This window comes from Mus musculus, chromosome 9, assembly GCF_000001635.26.
Source record: "Mus musculus strain C57BL/6J chromosome 9, GRCm38.p6 C57BL/6J".
NCBI classification, from domain to species: Eukaryota; Metazoa; Chordata; class Mammalia; order Rodentia; family Muridae; genus Mus; species Mus musculus.
This window is the reverse complement of record NC_000075.6, coordinates 69,883,025-69,906,407: the sequence shown is the minus strand read 5'-3', so window position 1 is coordinate 69,906,407 and position 23,383 is coordinate 69,883,025. Positions and strand designations below refer to the sequence as shown.

The 23,383-nt window shown below is 43.8% G+C and overlaps 1 long non-coding RNA gene across 1 annotated transcript; it reads right to left on the bottom strand.

Moving 5' to 3' along the window:
• Positions 1-969: 969 nt before the first annotated feature.
• Positions 970-18,754, bottom strand: Gm39368. Its single transcript, XR_870886.1, has 4 exons — positions 18,661-18,754; positions 9,185-9,259; positions 3,420-3,484; positions 970-1,350 (listed from the first exon to the last, which is right to left on the bottom strand). It is a non-coding gene; the product is annotated as a predicted gene, 39368 (long non-coding RNA).
• Positions 18,755-23,383: the final 4,629 nt, after the last annotated feature.

Here is a 23,383-nt window from a genome sequence, read left to right as displayed (position 1 = left end):
TCTCTTCACAGCCAGACAAGAAGAGCAATTAAAACGCATATCTGATTGGCAGAGCAGAGTCAATTCATCTATTGCATCAAGTCTACTGATACCCCACTGGCCCAAGAGCAAATAACTGATTGACCAGACCCAAATCAGACTTGCTTCTTATTATGTAGCAAAGCACATGGCCAAGTGTGCATCAAAAGTTGGGGAAGGGCTGTTGAGATGGTTCAGCGGGTAAGAGCCCTGACTGCTCTTTCAAAGGTCCTGAGTTCAAATCCCAGAAACCACATGGTGGCTCACAACCACCCGTAATGAGATCTGATGCCCTCTTCTGGTGTATCTGAAGTCAGCTACAGTGTTCTTTTGTATAATAATAAAGAAATCTTTGGGCTGGAGCTAGCAGGGACTGAGCCAGCAGAGTTGACAGGGGCAAGTGGGGTTGACCAGAGCAAGCGACAGTCCTAAAAATTCAATTCCCAACAACCACATGAAGGCTCACAACCATCTATACCGCTATAGTATATTCACATACACAAAATAAAGAAATAAAAATCCAAGGATGGGGAAGTGTATTCCTCTCAGGAGACCAGAAGTAAAGGAGGAGTTCATATTTACCATCTTTTTTTTCTGACCTTGAATCTATAACCTATCTCTGCCTACAAAGGGAAGAATGAACAGGCATTATTAGTTAGATTGTGAAGTTCTGCATACATCCAGCCCAGAAGTAGGGGGTTTCATTTGTGAACATTACTAAGGACACCCTGAAACGATGAACCACTAACAACCCTCAAACAGTCTTTTGATGACCCTCGAGCCTCAGCAGAGAATTCTCAGAAGTTGGTCCTGATGTCTCAGGATTTCCTGAAATAGTCTACAGTTGCCACGGTTACCTTCAGGGAGGAGAGAAGGGTGGCTCCAGTTGAGAAACTCGTCATTTGAATAGTTACTCTATATACACCTGTGTGCTCAACAGTCCTGTGCTCTGTAGCATAACAAATTTATCCCAAAGCTTTGTGGCTGTCAGACAATTGGCAGTACTTTACTCCACAGTTCTGACTGTGGAGTAACCAGGTCTTCTGCCTTACCCCCTTTCACCAGAATATACTCAAGGCATTGGCTGAGGCCATGACTATTTCAAGGCTCAACCAGTAGTATGAAGATCTGCAGGGCTAGCCATCAGAAAGGGTGGGCTAGATTTTTCAGGTGCACCGGTGGTGAGCTGCAGTTCATGGGCAGAATTGCCCGTCTTCAGGGAAGCCTCAGCGGTATCTAACATCTTCCAGCTGCTTGAAGCTTATCCACCTTATCAAACTGCATCGTCTCTGGTACGAATGACTAGGGACTTCAGTCACATTTGATAAAGACCTGCACAGGAACACCTCATATCAGTATTTAACCAAGACACTGGAGACTATATAGCCAAATCATGTGGATATATCAAAAACTTCAGTCAATATATATATCTTTTCATATTTATTCAGTAAGTCATTAGACCCAGGTCAGACTCAAGGGGAGGGTATGAACCAGTGTAAGAGACCAAGAAGCAGAGATTTTTGGAAACTATTTACAAGGCTTGCTACCAAAGTCACTTAAAATAAAAACTACTTATTTTATTTTTTTAAAGTCATGTGCTTATGTGAACATCTGTGTATGGTTGTGTGCAAGTGTGAGCAGGTTCCTCTGGAGGCCAGAAGAGGGTGTCAGATCTCCTAGAGCTGGGGTTTCATATGGTCATGAGCCAGGCAACATAGATGCTGAGAACCAATGTGGGGTCTTCTGCAAGAGCCTCAAATTCTCTTAACCACTGAGTCATCTCTGCAGCCCTAGAATCACTTTTTTAATTTTTACTTTCAAAATAAGTTTTGCAAGGGCAAATTCCTTTAAAAGTGGCCTTAACTAAAAAACAAAATCTGCACAGCCATTTATATTTGTTGAATTAATTGTGGTTAAATGAATGAGGTCTTGTTCAGTGGCTAATTACACAGGTTTGGTGAGCAAACAGAATTTGCAACTTTTAAGTGAACAGATCCAGTTCTGCACAACAAACATTCTGATAAATGTGGTTTTTTGCTAACAAATATTTATAATCTCAAGGTTACAAGTCAGGGCTCTCAGAGCTGTTGGAGCAAACCTCTAAAAGCTACAAGAAAATTCTTTAGTCTTGTTAGTTTAAAAAGAATGTAGATTAAGATTTTTCTTTTCAGAAGCTAAAAGTATAGAAACTAAGTATAGATGTACTTCCAAATTTTATGAGAATTTGTATGTAGAAGTAGACAGTTTAATTTTTCTGTATCACAACAAATAATGGTGGCTACTTTAGTTTTCAAGTATTCTTTAAATCTTTTAGGTCAACCAGTCAGTGACATAAAGTATTTTGTGATTGATTCTTCAAGGAATAGCAAAATGGATTCAATGATAATTTTGTCCCTGGCTGGATTAAAGAATCCTATGCTGGGGGTGGGGGTGGGGAAGAAAGTTGGGAGGGCCAGTGTTGGGACTGAACACATGAAAGGAACAGAGGATTTGAGACAGAATAAATGCTGATTGTGGAAAAGAGACAGACGTGTTAGAGACGTGCTCTACCACTGAACAATGCCCTTAGCCTACCTTAAAAAATGTCTGAGTCAAGATCTCAAATAGCAAGTAAAAAAAAAAATATATATATATATATATATATATATAAAACTAGATCTTACATAGCCCAGGCTATCTTGGTCCTGCTATTAGCTCAAACTGGTCTTGCCTCCTGCATGCTAGAATTCTAGCATGGACCACCATACCCCACCGACCTTAAATCCTTGTGTGTAGAGTGCAGGGACCTTTATCACACTCGAGTTTTTAGACTTTTTAGAGTTTTTAGACACCATACCTGCCTTTCATTTTCCCTGTTTTCCTGGTCCCTTAAATCCTTTATGTTCTCTCTCCCCCTCAGCTTCAGCCTCCTTTCTTCTCATCCTCAAGAATCTCACTGTTCCTGGGGCTGGAGAGATGGCTCCATGGTCAAGAGCACTGGCTGCTTTTCCAGAGGACCTGGGTTCAATTCCCAGCACACACAAGGTGGCTCACAACCATCTGTAACTCTAGTTCCAGGGAAGCCAACACCCTCTTTTGGCCTCCACAGACATGGTGCATAAGTGGTGCAAAGAGACTCATTCAGACTAAACATCCATACACATAAAACTGAGAAACAAACAAACAAACAAACAAACAAACAAAGACTGACTACTCCAGTGCCTCCTAGAAATGGGATTACACAGTATTTGTTCCCACCTTACTGGCTTATCTCACTTCATATAATATTCCCCCAGACTTATCCACGTAGCAGTATGTATCAGAATTTTCTTCCTAGCAAAGACTGAGTAGCATTCCTAGTGATGTTTGTTGCTGTGATAAAATCCCATGACAAGAACAATTTAAGAGAGGAAATGGTTTACCTTGGCTCACAGTTCTTGGGGAATTCAAAGCAGCAGGTTCTTGCAGCAGTTGGGTCACATCACCACTACAGTTAAGAAGCAGAGAGAGAAGCTGGGGAGGTGGCTCCACCATCGAGAGCCTCTGCTCTCGCAGAGGAGCCCAGTTTGCTCAGTAACCACACTGGCCAACTCACAACCACCCATGACTCCAGCTCCAGGAGATTCAACGCCCTCTTCTGGCCTTTGAGGGCACTCTATTCAAGTACGCATGCTCATATGCATGTGCGCATGCACACAAACACACAAGCACACACACTTTTAAAAGCAGGGAGCACAGAATACTTGTGCTCAGCTTATTTTCCCTCTATATGTGTTCCAGGACTAAAGGCCAGGAACTGGTGCTTCCCACTTTAGTGTGTGACTTCCTAGCTCAACTAATACAATCCCTCACATGTACAGATGTTTGTCTCCTAAGTGAGCCCAGACCCTATCAAGTTGACAGGGACTAAAACTATCACCATACATACAAATCACATTTTATTTATATATTTGTCTGCCAATAGACTCTTGGATAGCTAACCCTTTGCTGTAGTGGATAATGCTGCCATCAAGTTTCTTCAAGTTAATGCTCTCTCTTTTTTTGGGTATATTTCCAAAAATGCATTGCTGGATCATGGGGTAATTCCATGTTTGACTCTTTGATTATCTATCATACAGAGTTTACCTCCTCAGGAACAGTATGCTGGGGTTCATTCAGTCTCCCCACATTTTGACCAACATTTCTGTGTTTGGGTAGTTAGCATCTTGGTGGGTGCAGAGTTTTGATAAAGAGACACAATAATAGTATGGACTGGACCTGAAGCTGATGAGATTCTCTGAGATCTGTTTCTGGTAGCCTTGGCAGCGGGCCTTCTTTTTATAGCATTGTCGACTCTTTCCTGTTGCTCTGACTGGCTCTATTTGCTTATTTATAATTTCTGCTTCTTCAATAGTTTGGCTTTCACATGCACCCTCATGGCCACTCCAGGTCACCTGATATGTTGTCCCTTCTTGTGTATCTTATTACTTTGACCTTCACTTTCTAATACTGAGCCAATGTCCAGAGACCCTGAAAAGACCCTGACTGATCATTTTGACTACAGACTTGCCCGATCATGGATTGGATTGATCATCCATGACTGGAAGGATGGAGTTAATTTGAGAAATGACAAATGAGGCCTCAGCAGGCAGAGGCTGGATTGATAGCTTAGATGAGCTTATATAGAAATGGGTAGACAGACAGACAGATGATAGAAAAAGCAATAGTGGCCAACATTCATGGTTCCTTTCATCATATTTCCCACTATCAACCCATTTACCAGTAAGTGCATATATACTATATGAGAAATGCTGGCCTGGGCATAAGCAGTTATTATATATGAATATAGGTCTAAAATACCATGTTATTATGGGATGCTTCCAAGTGAGAGTGAATTTTTTTTTCGAGACAGGGTTTCTCTGTGTAGTCCTGGCTGTCCTGGAACTCACTTTGTAGACCAGGCTGGCCTCGAACTCAGAAATCCATCTGCCTCTGTCTCCCAAGTGCTGGGATTAAAGGCGTGTGCCACCACCACCCAGCCTTAGAATGGATTTTTTTTTCTCAGAGTTCTGCAGTTTGGTTAGAGATGAGATAGCTACCTTTCTCCTAAACCTTGAAGTTGCAATACAATACACCAGTAATAAGAAAATGCTGTAAGCAGCTTTTTTCCCCCCTAAGCAACAGCTAGGAAGTGTCTTGGTGCTGTATGTGAAGTCATCTGAGAGGCGTTTCTGGAGGGCTTAACTCGGATTTTAAGGTGTTGCTGGTGGTTTCAGGTAGGAAGTGAGGCCAGAGGAAGCAATGGCTTATTCAACAAATATGCACTGGATGCCAAATCACAGGCAGGCAGGCACTATGCCAGAAGTTGGAGATGTGAGAACGACAATCCTTAAAAGAGATCTGTGATCTGGACATGGGCAGACAGGATGACTGAAAACAGCTGTAGGCACCCAGAAGGGAGAATGAAGCTGTTTCCAGAAAATCCCAGCCTTTGCAACGACCTCCATCACAAGAAGTCGGGCTGAAAGACCTATTGCTTGGAAGTAAAGGCAGCCCGGCAGGTCGCTGCGACATTGAAAACAAGTCTTCCTCAGGCTCCACAGATGCAGCTGCTGCCTTTATCACTATGATGGGCAGGGGCAGGCTACTCTTGGGTCACCTCCAACAGGACCTTCAAAAGACCAGGCTTCCTAGAGCAGGCTGGCGGTAGCCACTGATGGCGGCTCTGCCTCGGGGATGACAGCACTGAAGACACAAAGATAGAGACAAGGAGGATGTATTCCTGAGGGGGAGATCTGTGCTTGCTAATGGGTTGCCAGATCTACAGCCTTTCCTGAAACAAACCATGTCCTGGTTTGCTTAATATTTTTCTGATCAAACAGAGAAGCCCTGCTGAGGAGAAATGCTAATATACATTTATATGTTTTCTGTTTATTTGCTTTTAATTAATTACTTTGAATCATGAATTGCTGGTTTACTAGGCTGCTTGTTCCCAGTCCAGTGACAAGCAAGTCCTGTTGTTTTTAAACATTTTAAGATCGTATTCTATTTATCTGCTTTGTGACAGTCTGTATTCAAGTGTGTGCACGCACACACACACATAGGGAGCCCATGGACACACATTCCACAGCATGCATAGAGGTCAAGGACAATTTCCTTAAGTTCAGCTCTCTCTTTTCAACCATATGGGTCCTGGGGCTCCAACAAAGGTCATCAGGCCTTGAAGCAAGTGCCTTATGAAGCAGAGCCATCCCACTGACTCAAGTCCTCTTGTGTCTAAGAGCCCAAGCTATAAAAACTCCAGAGAGCTTCACAAACCAAGCCAAACACATGGAGCAAACAAACCAACCAAACAACAAACAAAACAATAACATAACCTAAATCAAACCAAGCAAGCAAGCAAGCAAGCAAGCAAGCAAGCAAGCAAGCAAGCAAGCAAGCAAAACCTCTGCCATTGCCCCTAGTAATATCACCCAGCTTGGCCAGAAAAGCTGAAGTTGTCTGTTCGTTGAATGACTCTCCCACTTTCTTTCAGCCTTTGAGTGTTAAGAATACAAACTCTGAGGCTGTTAAAATGAGAGAGAGAGAGAGAGAGAGAGAGAGAGAGAGAGAGAGAGAGAGAGCTATTTAACTCCTGCCGCAAAAAACAGATTCTTCGCTGGAACCAAGTCCCCTCCCCCCTTTCCTAGAAGGCTCCAGGGAACTGGTTCTCAGGGGGCTCCATGCCGCTTCAGCAGGAAGGCATCTGAACTTGATCCCTCATAAGCCTGGGAAATGGGAAGGGTGAGGAGGCAGATACACTTATTTATCTCGCTGCCTTTACATAGTGATGAAGTCCTCATCTCTGCCTCTTCCTGGAGCCCCATAAATCCCCACAAGGGGGCGGTGGGATCAGATCGTACATTTAAATTATTTCCAAAGACGGCAAGCTATTCCGACTTCTTTAATGCAGCAGCCTTCTGACGGAATGATAAATCTGCGAACCGAAGAGAGGCTTCTCCCGTTTCAAATTGTGGCCTCGAAAGACTGATTATGTATTTAAGCTTTGGAGCTGTGTAAAGCTTTGTTAGGCAAATCAATGACCAAACCATCCCCTAGCTCAAAATCTACAGCCCCTATTTATATATGACAAATGTTTAGGATTCAGATTTCTTAACTCCAGCATCATCAGACCTCGGCTTAGCATCAGGAGAGCTGTGGACTGGGCTGAGCTAAAGACAGACTTTTGCACTTGGACGAATCACAGTACTGTTGCGGAAATCTGAACGCCTAGAGACAATGTAAGGAGCTTCCCTGACTAATTTTATTATGCAGACACGTTTAATGGCTCCTGTTACTGTCACATCTGGGGTAGGAGATGGTGCTGGATTGTGACGATCACACTAAATCGACAAGGATTATCAGTCATTAAAAAGGAACCAAATTAGCATGGAGCAGTCATATTTTATACTTATCAAACCTTCTGCTGGTCAAGGTCCATTACTGGAAAGGCAGATGCTATTGGCCCGTCCTCCAGAACATTTACATCTCTATTGTATTTGTGTAGAATATAATTTCTTGTGGCAATAAAGCCTAATAAAGGTTACACCCTGATGAATAAGGTGCTAATAAATTGACCCATGAAGTTTAAATAGATAATTATATGTGAAATAAATGCAGAACACCCTATTTCAGTGCAGAAGTATTTCACACTGTGTCCATATCTAGTTTCCCATCAACTACAGGATGGTTTCACATAGCTTTATAGAGATAGGAAGTATCAGGGGGCTGGAGAAATGGCGCCAAGGTTTAAGACCACTCAGTGCTCTTGCAGAAGACCTGAGTCTAGTCCTCTGCACTCAGGTGCAACTCACAAATGTAGTTACTCCACGTCTACACCTCTGGCCTCTGCAGGCACGCCCACTCCAGCCCCTCAATCTAAAAATAAAAATAAATCTGAAAACATTACTAGAGCTGGTTGGTATTAAGGTAAAGTGGTTATTCACCAGGTCTTTCTGACAGTGCCAGTCTCCCAGAATCCTGAAAACTAAATTTAAAGTCTTCTCCGTAAAAAGGAGCTTATAGAAATCGGAACAGACTGGCCTTGCTGGTACGTGCTCACTTCCCAGCCCTGCCTCCACCACACTGTTTCAGGCTGTCACCAGCGTTTGCCTTCACACAGCAGAGCATGTCGGATAGGATCAGGAAATGATTAGGGAGGCACTTAAAAGAGCCTTTCCTGCATATGATGTATATTAGAGGCAGCCTGACGGTTCAGCATCGGCTATGTATGGTGCCCCTCCTGTATCCTTACACTGCAGACGCGCTGGCAAAAGAAACACAGAAGCAGCACTACGGGGCTTGCAAGCCCAGCTCCAGTGAGGTCACTTAGGTAAAGATGCTTTCTGCTTCTTGTATAGCCTTAGATTCAGGGAAAGAAAATTCAAGCATAACACAGCAGATACTAACTTGTCTCATTAAGCAATTAACATTTAGTTTAAATATTTAGTCAACAAATATTTGTGTACTTTTTTTTTGAGACAGACTCTCATATATCTCAGAATGGCCTCAAATGTGTTTTCTAGCCAATCACGTCCTGATCTTCCTGCCTCCACCTCCTGAGTGCAGAGACTGCAGGTGTGTGGCATCACACTGTTATTGTGGTACTAGAGATCCTACCCAGGGCTTTATGCATGTCAGGCAAGCAGTCTACCAACTGAATCACCTCTGCAGCTCCATTTATACGTTCCTGTTAAAATGATTGTTGAAAAGATACTGGTTGGATTGTATTTTCTCACATAAATAGAATATGTATAATGTTGAGAACTCCCACAAGAAACCCCAGATAGCTGGCTACTGCCATGGCCATCTCTTGAGAACAGGGATCGGGCTTCATTATTCATTGTGTGGCATGTGCTTAGCGCCAAATCCTCAGTAGGCGAATGAATATCATTAGTGTTTGTAGGAATTTCCTTTCTAATAAGATGGTAGAATGGAATCCCTAAATATCCCTCCCTGGGTAGATTACAAAGAGTCTTTTCAGAGATGTTTTATTAAGCTGAAAATGAAATGAGGGTTCTTAGATGTCAAAAATACAGTGTGGGTGGAATTCATTGAGCGAGAAGTCAGCTTTTCGTCTAGGGAGCCTCTGATGAATTTTGGTGACATTGAACATCCATTTGAACTATTGTATAGAAAGAAGAAAGACGGGGCAGAGCTCATAGCCCACCTGGATAGGAGACAATCTGCACGAATCCAGGACCACAGGAAGTTGTATCATTAAGGAGACCAGAAGTCAATGCACCTGCAGCAGAGAGAAACGGAAACTTGCCAGTCATGATCTTGAGAATGGGTACAGAGCAAACAGATCCTATGTAGCCCCTAATCAGCCATGACACAGAGTTTCAATTCAAAGGACATTAGCAGAATATTCTAGATCAGGCCAAACCCAACATTTTCATTTTTAAATGGTTATTAAGGCAACTATTTAAACTCTCTAGAGGAGCATACTTAAATATCTCAGAGTTCCCATAAAGTCTGAGTTCACAGTAAGACGATAGAAGTGACACACAATAAATGACAGAGGCAATTGAGGAGTGGGGACCAGGTGATGGCTTCCAGGATGCAAATAGAATGAATTGGTTTTTTAATGTTTGGTATAAGAAAGGCACACAGACTCCTAAAGGCAATTAAGTAGGTTTGGAAAGGAACCAAGGCAAAGCGTGGAAATAAAATATATCAACCAATAAATAAAAGTCTGATGGATAAAATAAATACCATGAAAGAAGGAGCTGCTGAAAAGACACACCTAAAGGGACTCCTCACTGCATGGCAGTGAAGCAGAGAACAGAAATATTAGAGAGAATAGGACAGGTGGAATATGTGGTAAGTTGTAAGAAGGGAGCTGGCAAGACAGCTCAGTGGGACAGACAGCCTGCCTTGAGAGCACAGGAACCCAAGTTTTTTGTTTTTGTTTGTTTGTTTGTTTGTTTGTTTTTGGGGGGAAGTTCGAGACAGGGTTTCTCTGTGTAGCCCTGGCTGTCCTGGAACTCACTTTGTAGACCAGGCTGGTCTTGAACTCAGAAATCCACTTGATATTTAAGGAGAAAAAATTAAAAAACAACAAGCACAAATGTTGATAAAACTAGTGTATAGTGTAAAGATAAAAGTAGATAAAGGGTATTGATAAAACCAAATAAGGGGGCTGGGAAGATGATTCAGTGAGTCAGGTGCTTGTACAAGCAGGAGGGCCAGAGTTTGGATCGAAAGCACCTGTGTACATGTCTGGGCATGGTGGTGAGATGCCACCAACCCCAGGGCTGGGACCTGAGACAGGTGTGTGGTTTTAGCCAGGCTTCTTGGCTGGCCAGTGAGAGCCAGGATTAGTGAGAGATCCCATCTCAAAAATATGGTAGAGCTGATACTGAGGAAAACATCTCATTGTCCCTGACTGCCATATGTCAGAGCATGAAGGAACCAACTCACACACACGTGCACATGCACATATAACACACACACACACACACACACACACGAACAAATAAAATTTACTTACCAACATATTGTCTTATAAGAATGATAAAGGTGGTGGCACATGCCTTTAATCCCAGCACTTGGCAGGCAGAGGCAGGTGGATTTCTGAGTTCGAGCCAGCCTGGTCTACAAAGTGAGTTCCAGGACAGCCAGGGCTATACAGAGAAACCCTGTCTCCAAAAACCAAAAACTGAAAACCAAAAACCAAAAAAAAAAAAAAAAAAAAAAAAAAAAAGAAAAAAGAAAAAAAAAGATAAAAATGGAGATATAAGTAAAATAAGAAGAAAATAGGACACTGCTTACAAAGTGAGCTCTTCTATTAGTTTGAGGATGAAAATATAAACTTTATATTTTAAAGTTGAAATATAAACTTTATATTATAAACTTATTTATATTAAAATGTTCTTGGATAGGGGCTAGAGAGATGGCTCACTGGTTAATAGCACTTACTCTTGCAATGGACCCAGGTTTGACTTCTAGCACCCACATGGTGGCTCACAGCCACCCCTTACCTCTAGTCTCAGGGGATCTGATGCCCTCTTCTGACGTCCATGAGCAGCAGGCATGCACACAGTACATAGTCATACATACAGGCAAAACACTCATGCACATACAATAGAATAAATAAGTCTCAAAAAAATTAAAAGGTGTTTAGGATAGTCATAAAAAGTATAGAAATAAAGTATAAAATTATCAACTCAGTAGAGAGCAAAAAAGAGAATGAGATAGGGGAATATTATTGAGCTAAAAGAAAATAGAGGGGAGAAAGGAAAACCCTTTTCTTTTGGGGGACAGGGAGACCCTCACTGTGCAGCCTTGACTGGCCTCAAATTCTGGATCCTCTTGCCTCGCCTCCCGAGTGCCGGGGTAGGTGCATACCCTTATGGCTTTCCAAGAAAGGGAGGTAGCGAGAATGTGGCCAGCCCAGCCTGGCAAACAGCTCTGCCAGGCCTTGTCCTTCTCCCCCATCCCCTCTGCCTTGTTAAAAACCTTTAGATTAACTAGCCACCAAGGTCTGCTTCTTTATTTGACCACTTCCTCTTCCTGAGGCTGACTTCCAAGGTGCAGCTATCAAAGTATTGAAGCTCCCATTTGGTTCACCTAATTAACAGGCCTGATCAAAATTAAACACCTCATCCTAACACGGGTTTTGTTGGCCTTCTTGCTTGGATGGGAAAGCATACTGAGACTCAGAAGCCCAGGAGCCACACTGATCTGAGATGGGACAGTGTCCTAAGGGAAGGGCATCCTGAGACAGGAACCACACAGGTCTGAGAGGAAGCCTCCTCTGCAGAGGTGTAGCAGCTCCTGGGGGAGGGGATCTCCAGCTAGGCTGAGGAACTCAGGAGCCTCAGCCCCTCTCCTTCTCTTCACTTCTTCCCTTCTTCTCCTTGCTTCTTGTCTTCTTTTGATAAGAGTCACACCAGGCAGCAAAGCTCATGAAAGAGATTTATTGGAGGGTTGAGAATGTGGAGGGACAAATCCAGGAATGGCTTCCTGCGTTCTTGGGAGAGAGCAGAAAGCAGCAGGGAATTAGACAAAGTGTAGTGCTTGTATAAGAGTTCTTGGGGGTGGGGGGTAGCTTTGTAGGGTAGAGAGTTCCAGGGTGAGAACTGGTAGAATTTCAAGTCTGGAGCTTGGGGGAAGATCAGGGATTGGTGGGTTTTTCTGTTCAGGAATTGGTGGCTTTTGTTCAGTCTTTTCACCTAAAATTAGCAGTCTGGGGAAGGTCCTGTTGAGGGGCTGGAGAAGTTAACCACACATTAGCCCACCAAATGCAAGGCCAGGGTGGTTGAGCACAAGAAGGAAAACATCTTTTAGAACTGTGTTCACTATTAACAGACAATCACCAAACCTCACACAAAACCAAACCAAACTAAACCACACCAAACCAAAATAAACTAAACAAACAAAAAATTGCAAGCCAGCTGGTGGTGCCTCACACCTTTAATTCCAGCACTCAGGAGGCAGGGGTAGGAAGATCTCTGTAAATTCAAGGTTAGCCTTATCTGCAGATCAAGTTCCAGGACAGCCTCGGCTATTCAGCAAGTCCTCAGTTTAAAAAAATAAAATCAAAACAAAAAGATAATCCCAAGAATAAAGGCTTGTTGCTTCTTTTTGACTGACTCCCTCTTGCCCACAGCTTCTTCTCCACAGCTGGAGCAGAAGCCTGACAGCTTTGAATCATACCCTCACAAAACTTTGCCTGTCTTCTTCATAAACTTTGGCTCCGTCTCATTTCTACTGTTTCCAAGGCACAGGGTGTCACACCAATGTCAATAGGACTAAAGTCCTAGTGGTGTGCTGTAGGGTGTCCTACAATTGTTCTTACGGGCCACCTCACATTCCTGCCTCATGGACCACAGTCAAATGCTTCTCACATCCCTGATCTTTTGTAATATTTTTGATCCATAGTAGGCCAGTTCACTTCTATGTGCCCATGTGTTTAGATTGGACCCAATGGGTAATCTGAGGTGGTCTCCCCATTCCATAGTCTGCATTTTAAAAATGTTTATACTTAATTATGTATACATATGTGTCTGTGTATGGGTATGTGCACATGGGGGCAGGTGCTGGAGGATGCTGGAGGATGGTGGAGGATGTCAGAAGATGCTGGAGGATGTCAGAGGATGCTGGAGGATACCAGAGGTGTCAGATCCCTTGCAGCTGGAATTGCAGTACTACTGGAGTTATGAGCTGTCAGAGCAATAGAAATGAACTAGGGTTCTCTGGGAGAGCTGCATGTACCCTCAGCGATTGAGCCATCGCTCAAGCCCCCACAGTCCATGTTCCTAAGTACATTTACAAATCCTTTGTATGTGCCCTGTAACTTTCTCACATGTCCCTGGCATTAGGGCACAGACATCTTTGGAAGCCCACTGCTCTTCGGATCATACTGGCTGTACTTAGGACACTCAACATTGAATTCATACATGATCATAAACAATGCCTAAAATATTCATTTTCTGTGGCCAAAATGCAATTACATTAAAAAGGAGAGCCAGGGGAAAACGTAATAACTTGGAAATTTCAAAACACACATCTGAGTGCTCTCTCTGAATGAGAAACCAACCAGAAAACATTTCAAGTGTGGTAATGCATGTAGCCCCCACCAAGTCTTATGGAGCATGACCAAAGCACAGCTTAGAGAGCAAGACAGAGGTTTAAAGGATTAGAGGAAGGTTACAAAACATCTCAACATTTTCTCAAAATGTTTTCTCAAAATGTTGGACATGTGAGCTCACCTTAAAAGAGTCTTAGGAAATAGTTCACACAACAAAAAGTGTTAAGGACAAAATGCCTGAAGCCCATCCCAGTTTAGGAGGGATGCCCTATGGGCAGAGCCAACCCACCTGAAAACTGGAAATGTATGGCGGTTGGGGATTATATCAGCATGTAACATGTGCAGAGTCTTTCTTTTTTTTTTTTTTCATTTTCCTTGAATACTGTATATTAACTCTTTACATTGTATCAGGAATTGCAAGTAATACAGAGATTTTTTTAATGTCTATAGGAGGCTGTGTGTAGCTTATATGCAAATATATCACTTACAGAAGGGAGAGTCAAGCATCGGGGAGACCCTGGACCAATTCCCTGCGGGTAGCTGCTTAGCACATCAGGGCATAGAAAGATGCCTGCTTCAGGTCAGGTTCTAACCTTGTGTTACACAGTGGTAAGAAGGCAAGGAGTGTTTAAATTACTTTTAAATTTATTTATGAATAGACAAAGTACTTTAATTTTTAATATCTCTAGTGTTTGGGGGGTTTTGAAAGATGGTTCATCAGTTAAAAGTACTTATTGGCTTTCCAGAGGACCTGTGTTCAGTTCCCAGCATGCTGGTCAGACAGATCACAAATGGCTATAACTTCTATAACTTCAGCTCCAGGAGATCTGATGCCCTCTTTCAGTCTCTGTGTCCATTGTACTCATGTGACCATACTATACTCACACACACACACACACACACACACACACACACACACACACACACACATTCACAATAGAAAACAAATGCTAAGAAAATATTTTTAGTGTTTTAAATGGCAGTGCACTGATGCACGTTTTAAAACTGTGTTATAATTATCATTTACAATCGATGGTGAGGTGCATTTTAATATTTTGACAAGCATCTTGAGAGGTCCTAAAACACTTGCCGTTTTTCCCTGGAAAATGACTTGAGGGTTCTAGACCCTTCACCCCTTCAGTAGTTCTGTACAAGCATACCAAGCAAAGGGCCCTAAGAAGTTCAATGGTTGCCTTCAAGGATGTAAGTGTAAGCTGAAAAGCATTTTTAACACGGTTGGTTTTCCTTCGGGCTTTCCTACTGGGCTTTAGGGAGTGGCTTTGCCTATGACTAGATGATTAACACTAAGTAAGCTTATTAATATCAAAAAAGGACTGTTAAGTGCAGAAAAATAGTTCCCTTATTGAAGGGTTGTCAGCGAGTCTAACTTATTAGCCTTGCCATGCTCTGTGAATGGGAACATAAATCTTGTGTTAGTGAGCTAGAAGGAGAATGCCTGGGATGATTGCCACAGCAGGATTCTCCACATAGTTTCCAAAGATAAACACATACATCACCGGGACCTTCTAAGCAGGAATGTATAATTACCCCTATCCAAAAATATGAAACTCCATTAGAGATGTCTCACGAAACCTGTACCCCTGAACTTCCAGTTCATGACAGCTCTGCGATGCCAAGTGTGGGCTAAAACTCCAAAACGAGAACAAACACAGACAAGTCAAGACACCGTTAGACACACAGAGTGCTTCAGGCTGACCACCCTCTCCTTAGGACTTCAGAGTTTTATTTGACATAGAAAGTACCTGCCAATCCCGCAATTCATTGATGCTCCAGCATAGGGGGATGCTAGAGCAGTGAGTCAGGAGTGGGTGAGTGGGTGGAGGAAAACTTCATAGAGGCAAAGAGGATGGGGGAGAGGAGGAATGGGATGGTAGCCAGGAAGGGGGATATCACTTGAAATGTAAAAGAATAAAATGATTAATAAATAAATTCACTGAAATTCTATCACCAAGGAGTAACTAGAATCAGTATTTACTAAAATTCATTTTAGAATTTTTCTTTGTCATTGAGAATTTCATAGTTGTATACAATGAAATATGATCATATCCACTCATTCCTCTGTTACAAAAGCCCCTAGATCTCTTTCTACATCTACTTCCGAACTCCTTTCTTTTTCTAAACACAAACACACACACACACACACACACACACACACACACACACACACACACCACATCAAAACACTAAAGCCATTTCAGGCTGCCCATGTATGCAAGGGTGTGAGGTCATCTGCAGGAACATGGGCAGCCTATCACTGAGTCCACCCTTAAACAATGATTCTCCTAGGAAAGTAAGGAGGGCCAGGCCTCTGAGTGGATTTGAACCAAAGGCAATCAATCTGTCCTGTACAACTCGAACTGGCATGAGGAGAGTGGGCATCTATTAGGCGTGTCTCACTCCAAGGGTTCACACTCCTCTGGGATTCCTCTCACCATTACACAGGTCTGCTCTTTGTTCCAGTGATTCCTTCCTTTAGTGGGAAAGATAAACACTGGAAATTCCAGGGTGATCTCCCCTGGTTCAGCACTCCAGCTGAAGGAGAACAGGCTTTTCTTTTAAAGGAAAAAATTATTTTTGGTTTTAGTGTGAGTGTGTGTGTATGTGTGTGCACTCCTTTCTCTCTCCCTCTCTTCCCCCCTTGCAAATATAAATGCAGGTACCTAAGGAGTTCTGAAAAGGGCATCAGAGATGCCCCCAAGACTGGAGTTACAGATAGTTGTAAAGCTGCCCCACGAGGGTGCAAGATTCTGAGGCCAAGTTTAGAAGCATCAAGACTTCTATCATAGGTGCCAATGAGATGGCTCAGTTGCTAAAGGTGCCCATTAAAAGACTGACAATGAATTTCATCCTGAAACCCACATGGTTGAAATAGAGAACTGGCTCCCACAAACAAGTCCTGACCTCCGCAAGTATGTGTGGCCTAGATGCACATGTGTGCACTTGCACGCGCGCGCACACACACACACACACACACACACACACACACACACACAATCAATCAATCAATGAAAAGGAATGCATGTTTAAAATATTTAAAAACCTTTTGCCATCGATTAGCATTGCCTATCATGAGCACCTGAAATGAGAGACCATGGTGCCCACACCTTTGCCATCTGTCACCAGATCAGAGACCTCCTGAAGGTAAAGAACAATCTCATGCTGAACTTGACACGAGACACATACAAAGTCATGGAACTGAAAGAAAGACATGGGTTTTAGTGGTTACCATTTTGCTTTGTAAAGTGTATAGAACATGGCTGGCAAGGGGGCTCAGCGGTTAAAGCACTTGCTCTGTGAGCTAAGAACTCGAGTTTGGATTCTCAGAAACGCACAGAAGCAGAGGATGTGGTCTTGTCTACAAATCTTAGGATCCCAAAATACAAAGAGGAAAACATGTCCAACTGAGACTTCCTAGACCACGGAGCACTCCCCCTGACCTCAGACCTCTGACATCATCAGAGGCTGCCAAGTACTTCCCTTTAGATGCTACCTCCAGCAAGCTCCCCTCAGAACTTCAACGACTGGCTCAGATGTCTTCCGAGCCCCCGCCTTCTGTGCTGTGTGTTCAGAGTTCCGAGTTACCAATCCCCAGAGGGACTTTCTAAATCGCTCAATCCCCAATGCCTGTATTTAAACCCTAATGATAGGACATTAAGATGCAAATTAAACAGAAACTTAGCAAGCAAATCATGTCACTTTCTAATGGATACATCAATAAAGGCCCACAGAGAGTCACTGTGATGCTGCCAAACCCCGAGGAAAGATCGCAAAAGTCCACCTGCAAGCCCCAGGCACACAATGTGTTAGAAATTCCATCTTGCCAAAGTATTTATGAGTGGGTTTTTTTTTTTTTTCCTCATCCTAGGTTCCTTCAGTGCTGTGTCTCCCACACCCTGCCTGGTGCTGACTGACTGTGAAAGTGCTGGTCCCAAAGTGTCGCTGTTCTCTGCCAGTGATGGGTTGTGAGGTTGGAAAGGGGACCCAGCCTCCAGGCTGGGTGTCCGCTCTACATTTTAACTCTTGCTGTTGTTTTCCTTCCTCTTTGGTTTCCTTACTCTTCCTATCAAAAGTTGGTCATTATCTCCCAAATTGAGCCCCGCTCCCCCCCCCCGCCCCCCCCCCCGGCCCTTTTTCTATGGAGGTTCAGCTGGAGTTTGACCATGAAAAGAAAAGCCACTCCCTTTAACAACTCTGGCTACTATGACCAAATTTGCTCCAGCCAGAATCTTAGAAGGGCAGCTGTATAGCTACCTTCTCAGTATCTCTGATCAGGCCTGGTACAGATGACAGAATCAGTTTGATGGAGGGTTATTATAATGTTCTGAATCGTGCCTTCAAAGTTTCCCATTCCCTCAGAATAGAAAAAGCCCCGAGTTCTGGTTATAACACAGTCCCTAAAGAGCTGGGTGGATGTTCACAAATCCTTTCCCCTCTCCTCAGGGGGGTGGTGGCCTCCGAAGTCCCTTTTAGATTAGATTCTGAGGAAGCAAAGTCCGTTCTCTCCAATTTGCAGAGACCCAGATCCCTTGCATCTAGAAGCATCTTTAAAATGCTGGGTGACAGAAATAAATAAAACGCTGGGTGGCTGTCATGACTATGTTTTAATGGGAAGCTGTTGTTAAATTATGCTTTAAACATGAATTTGCTCTTAGAAACAAAACAGTAATTCTTGGTTTTTCCAGGTTTTTGGATTTTCTTCTTTCCAAAGCTTCTCTGCCTAGATTCTATAAGTATTTGATTCCTTTCATGATTAAAATTCTACCCATATTGCCCTAGTTTGCTTTTCTGATGCTGTGGTAAGAGACTGACTGAAGAGATGGCTCAGTGGTTAAGAGTGCTGACTGCTTTTCCTAGAGGACCCAGGTTTGATTCCCAGCAACCAGAAGGCAGCTTTCAACTGTCTATAACTTTAGTTCCAAGAGGTCCTGACACTCTCTTTTGGCCTCTGGGGACACCAAGAATACACACAGGGCATAAATGTGGTACACAGGCATACATACAGGCAAAATACCCATACACATTAAAACAAATGAACAAAGAACTCTAACCAAATACAACTTGTGCAGGAAAGGGTTGGTTTGGCTTACCCTTGCAGGTCATAATCCATCCGAGGGAACTCAAGCAGGAGCAGAGGTAGAACTACCAGATGAGACGGAATGTTTCTTACTGGGATTGCTTTTCCCTTGGCTTGCTCAACTATCTTTGTTTTACAGCTGAGGGCCACCTGCCTAGGAATGGCACCACCCATAGTGGGCTGGGCTATCTCACATCAACCAGTGATCAAGAGAATGCCTCACAGACCATCTCTCAAATGAGGTTCCCTCTTCCAGACTGACTCCAGTTTGTGTCACTGGACAAAAACTAACCAGCATCTCCACCTCCAAGAAGACTCACTGACTTCCTGGTGTGAGTCACTATGTATGACAAGGGACATTATCCAGAGGGGTTTTACAAAGAAGGAAAGCAATAATATTCTCATGAGAAAGTCAAGTCAATCCACCTCAACACAGGCACCAGAGGATACCTGTGCAGTGTTGGTGTGGGGCAGAGTCTCTGATAAGCAAGGCCAGGAAAGGCTTACCCTCATCATATGGGATCATGCCACCAGGGCAATGCTGGTATTGTACCTTTCTCAGGTCCTTGCAGTGGCTGAAGTCAGTTTGTATGCAGTGATTCACATGGTACTTAATTTAACTTCTAATCATCTGTTTATTATTTATTGATTTCCATTTATTTTAACTAAGTTGGAAGAGAAAGGAAAGGAGAAAGGTAGGGGATGCTGGGGTGTGTGCAGAAGGGAAGGTAGAAGAGTGGGGGGAGGGAAAGGGAAAAGGGGAAAGGGAAGCTAAAGGAGAAGGGGAAAGGAAGAGAAAGGAAAGGTGGAGGGAAAAGGGAAGAAGGGAAGGAAGAGAGAAAGGGAAGGGGAAAGAGAAAAGGTAAGGGAGGTTGCAAAGGGGAAGGGAAGGGAAGGAAAAGGGGGGAGGAAGGGACTTGGAAGAGGAGGCGATGGATGTGGCATCCAGCACCAGCCCTCACTGTCCTTACATATTCTGATATCCTTTCAAGAGGATCTAGAAAAATGAAACAGATTCTGGGGAAGTCCATCGTGCTTCTGAGGAAAGCATCCTAAAGATGGTGCCTAGAAGGAGTGGGTGGCAAAGGGTTGCCAGTGTGGACACTCATCTCTTTGAGGCATGTTTGAATAGGTGATGAATCACACAAACACCCCACAGATGTCTACACACTCTGAAGCATTTAAAAATAAATCGTTATGACTGGTGTCGGGAATGACAACTATTCAAAGTATTCACTGGCAATTTTAAAACTACTTGCATCACTGGGGAATCACCTACAGGCCCCAGCCAGGTGTCATCTGTGATATGTATGGGTTGCACTCTTCACTCGCACCTTCAAGAAGCTCCTGCTGGGCTTCGTGTCCCCAGCTGGAGTCTGCACCTAAGAAAAGACTTAATGAGCAATGTGTGGGAATCACCAGGGTCGTGAGGGTCCAGTCTCAGCTCCAACACCAGCGTTCTGTGATGTGCCGAGAAGGCCGGGCATTCCTGAGCCTCAGTTTCCTTCTCAGGGAGCTGAAGCAGTCAGGGTGACCCGCACAGGCAGCAGCAGGCACTAGCTGACCGTGTGTATCTCTCCCACCTGTTAACTCATTCCATCTTTGTGATAAGCCCTTCAGGGAGTTTCACCCAGACTATCTTTTGCATGGCTCGAGGAAAACACCGAACTGAAATTCCTGGACTATAAAAATGTTTCTAGAATAAGCTGAGTGTCTTGGACAGAAGCACATTAGGCTGTACAAATTCACTTAGTAATTACAGCCTGTGCTTCCTGGCTTTCTCTAGCACATTCCATTTCAAGCACCCTGTCCTGTGGTGAGATTGCAGGACGATGCACCCCAATCACTCGTGCAAGAGGATCAGGACCCTCTCTGTTCATCACTATCACCACCCCTCCAGCTTGTGTTTCTACAGAGAACTCTGATGGTTTAGGGGACTGAAGTATTTTCTTGGGTTCCTTGCCCTTTTACAACTGAGTGCATTCATTACTTTTCTTTTACTGTGATAAAATACTATGAGCAAATGAATCTTATTGGGAGAGAGGGGCATATTTTGAATTACAGTCCCGGAGAGAGAGAGTCTGGAGGCATGGCAGCAGATAGTAGAGTGGGAAACTGAGAGCTCTCATCTACAGATACACAGAGAAAGCAGAGAGTAGCAGAAAGTGGGGAGAGGCTACTCAGAACCTGTCCCTCAGTGATGTATTTCCTCTAGCAAGATTCCATATCCATAAACTCCCCAAACAGCACCACCATCCAGGGACCAAATGTTCAAATGTATGGGTCTCTAGGGGACAATTTTTATTTAAAGCATCATACTTGGTAGGTACTCTGGAATAAACAGTTCAGAGCCAGGAGTAGTTGCAGGACAAAGGGTTGGTATGTCTACAGGATGCTATATCTTCTAGAGTCTGCAGTTGTTCTCACAAGGATTTAGCCACATCATCTCTCCAGTTCATCTTCTCTGACAGATGCAGAGTCTGTGGAAAGGAATTTATAAGAGCTGGAAAGATGGCTCAGGTTGGGGAGCATCCCGGGCAATTATGAGGATCTGATTCACACGACGGGACTGAAGTCCTTTCTCATTTTGGGAGATCGAGGATGGAAGACAAACTCCCAAAGGCACTTCCCTTTCATTTTGGAGTCGTATGTGCCTCTCACACAGCACTGGACTCAAATTATTTTGTTTGGGCATTAAAAGTGGCACAAGACAATTAACAAATTGGCTAGAAAATCTTCCAGAAAGTCAAAGGGGACTGAAACATACACCTAGAAGACCACAAACAGGCAGGGAGGCAGTTCCTCCCTGGATGTTGCTGCCTCAAGCCCAACATGACAAACTCCACATTTCTCTGCCTATGAACAGCAACCCACAAAAGGACCAGAGGCTGCAGATCCCTAAACCTTAATCCCAAATCTTTATCAGTTTAAGGCAATTACCAGTAGCTCTTCCCTGAAAAGTACCTCTCTTTGTACCCATTTCCAGGATGACTGCATCAGTCATCATGCCAGGAGCAACATAAGGCTTCCTCAAGAGCAAAAGAATTTCTACTTCTGGCTTCCATAGCCAGACAGCTTGGGAGTTCACCCAGGGACCATGTTGGCGCTGTCTACAACCACTGCTCCTATGCCTGCTAATGCAGCCCAGATAAGGCTGGCCACTAGGAGACCTGAACTTAGATGACAAGAAGCCCAGGTCTCTTCTTGCTAGCAAGGTTCTTTTGCTAGCCACAGAGGTGGGGCTGGTACTCATGACCCCCTGGATGGCCATGTGCTGGAGTCTGGACTTCTGGGCTCTCAGTTACAAGAACTGCTGCCTGAGATCTTTCTGGACACACCTGTGTTGACTTAAGCGCTGCTCTTCACCTTCGCCGTCTGCCCTTCTAGTTCTATGCAGGACTCTTCCCAGCTGTGCCAGGGGTCTCTGTGTGAAGGGGAATTGAGCGAATTGGTGGCACAGATGAAATCAATGTCACCTGTTCAAGGATGTTTGTGTTTTCAGTGAGATTCTGAGAGTGGGGGACCCAAAAGAACAGGGACTTTTAGACCACGGTCCTTGGATACAGAAGGGCCTGGAGCACAGGGACCCTTCAGATGCTTCTATAAAACTTCTCCATGTGGACAGCTGTGTCCTCTGCCCTGTGAAGGGCAGCCACTTTCCAGCAGAAGTGATGAGTGAAGGCAAATGTTCACCAGGTAAAGTGAGGAGCAAAGGAAGTTTGGTGGTGTACTGTTTTGTTTTTTCTCCTTTGTTCCTGTGGTATCATACAGACCCATATGTGTCCTGGCTTTGTTTTTGATGCTGAGATGAAATACCCTGACAAAAAGAAATTTAAGGAAGAATGAGGTTTATTTCAGTTCACAATTCCAGGTTTGGGTCGATTGCAGAGAAAGCGGTAGGAAGCTAAGACATCCATTCACATTGCATCTACAGCTAAGAGCAGTGAGAAATGAATGTGCGCATGCTTTCTTGCTTGTATGCTTATGTTCAGCTCAATTTCTCACTCTTGAACAGTTCAGCTCCCCTCCCTACCTGTAGGGAATGGTGATGCCCACAGTGGACTTCGCCTTTGTACATTAGTTAACATAATCAAGACTATCCCCCACAGACAGGGCTACAGGCCAACCTCATCTAGACAATCTTTCATTGATTCCAGGTTGTGTTGAGTTAAATTTGCCATCCCAGCAGAGGAGCTGTAAACCAATATTTCAAAACAATAGGCAGTGAAGGCAACACACAAGACATGGGGAGGGGGTATCCAACCTTTTGACATTATGACATACCATTGGCATCTACAAATGTATTGGGCCCTTGGGATGCATGTGGCCCATGGGCCACAGGTTGGATTCAGTAGCATTCCTAAGGTAAAGAAGAAAGCATTCTGGGCAGTTGGAGCTCTAGAGCCTCATTCCAGGTCTTCCATGTCACATGGATTAAGGAAGAGAAAAACATCTAAGTTATCATCTGAATCTCAGTTTCTCCATCTGCACAACAGGGATATAGCACAAAGTCCCCAGAAGGCCCCGTGATGTGGGGGTGTGTTTATCCACTTGAAAGTACCTGTCAATCACAGCATGATGAATGGCATCATTATCTGCAGAAAGCACAGAGTGGTGGAGGAGGAGGTGGGTAGCTTCCTATGAAGAAATGGCAAGAGAAGGCACAGCCTAGTTCATGCTTTGGCTGAAATTATGTTGAATTAGGCTGCACTTTATTTTGAGAGTGTGAGAAAAAG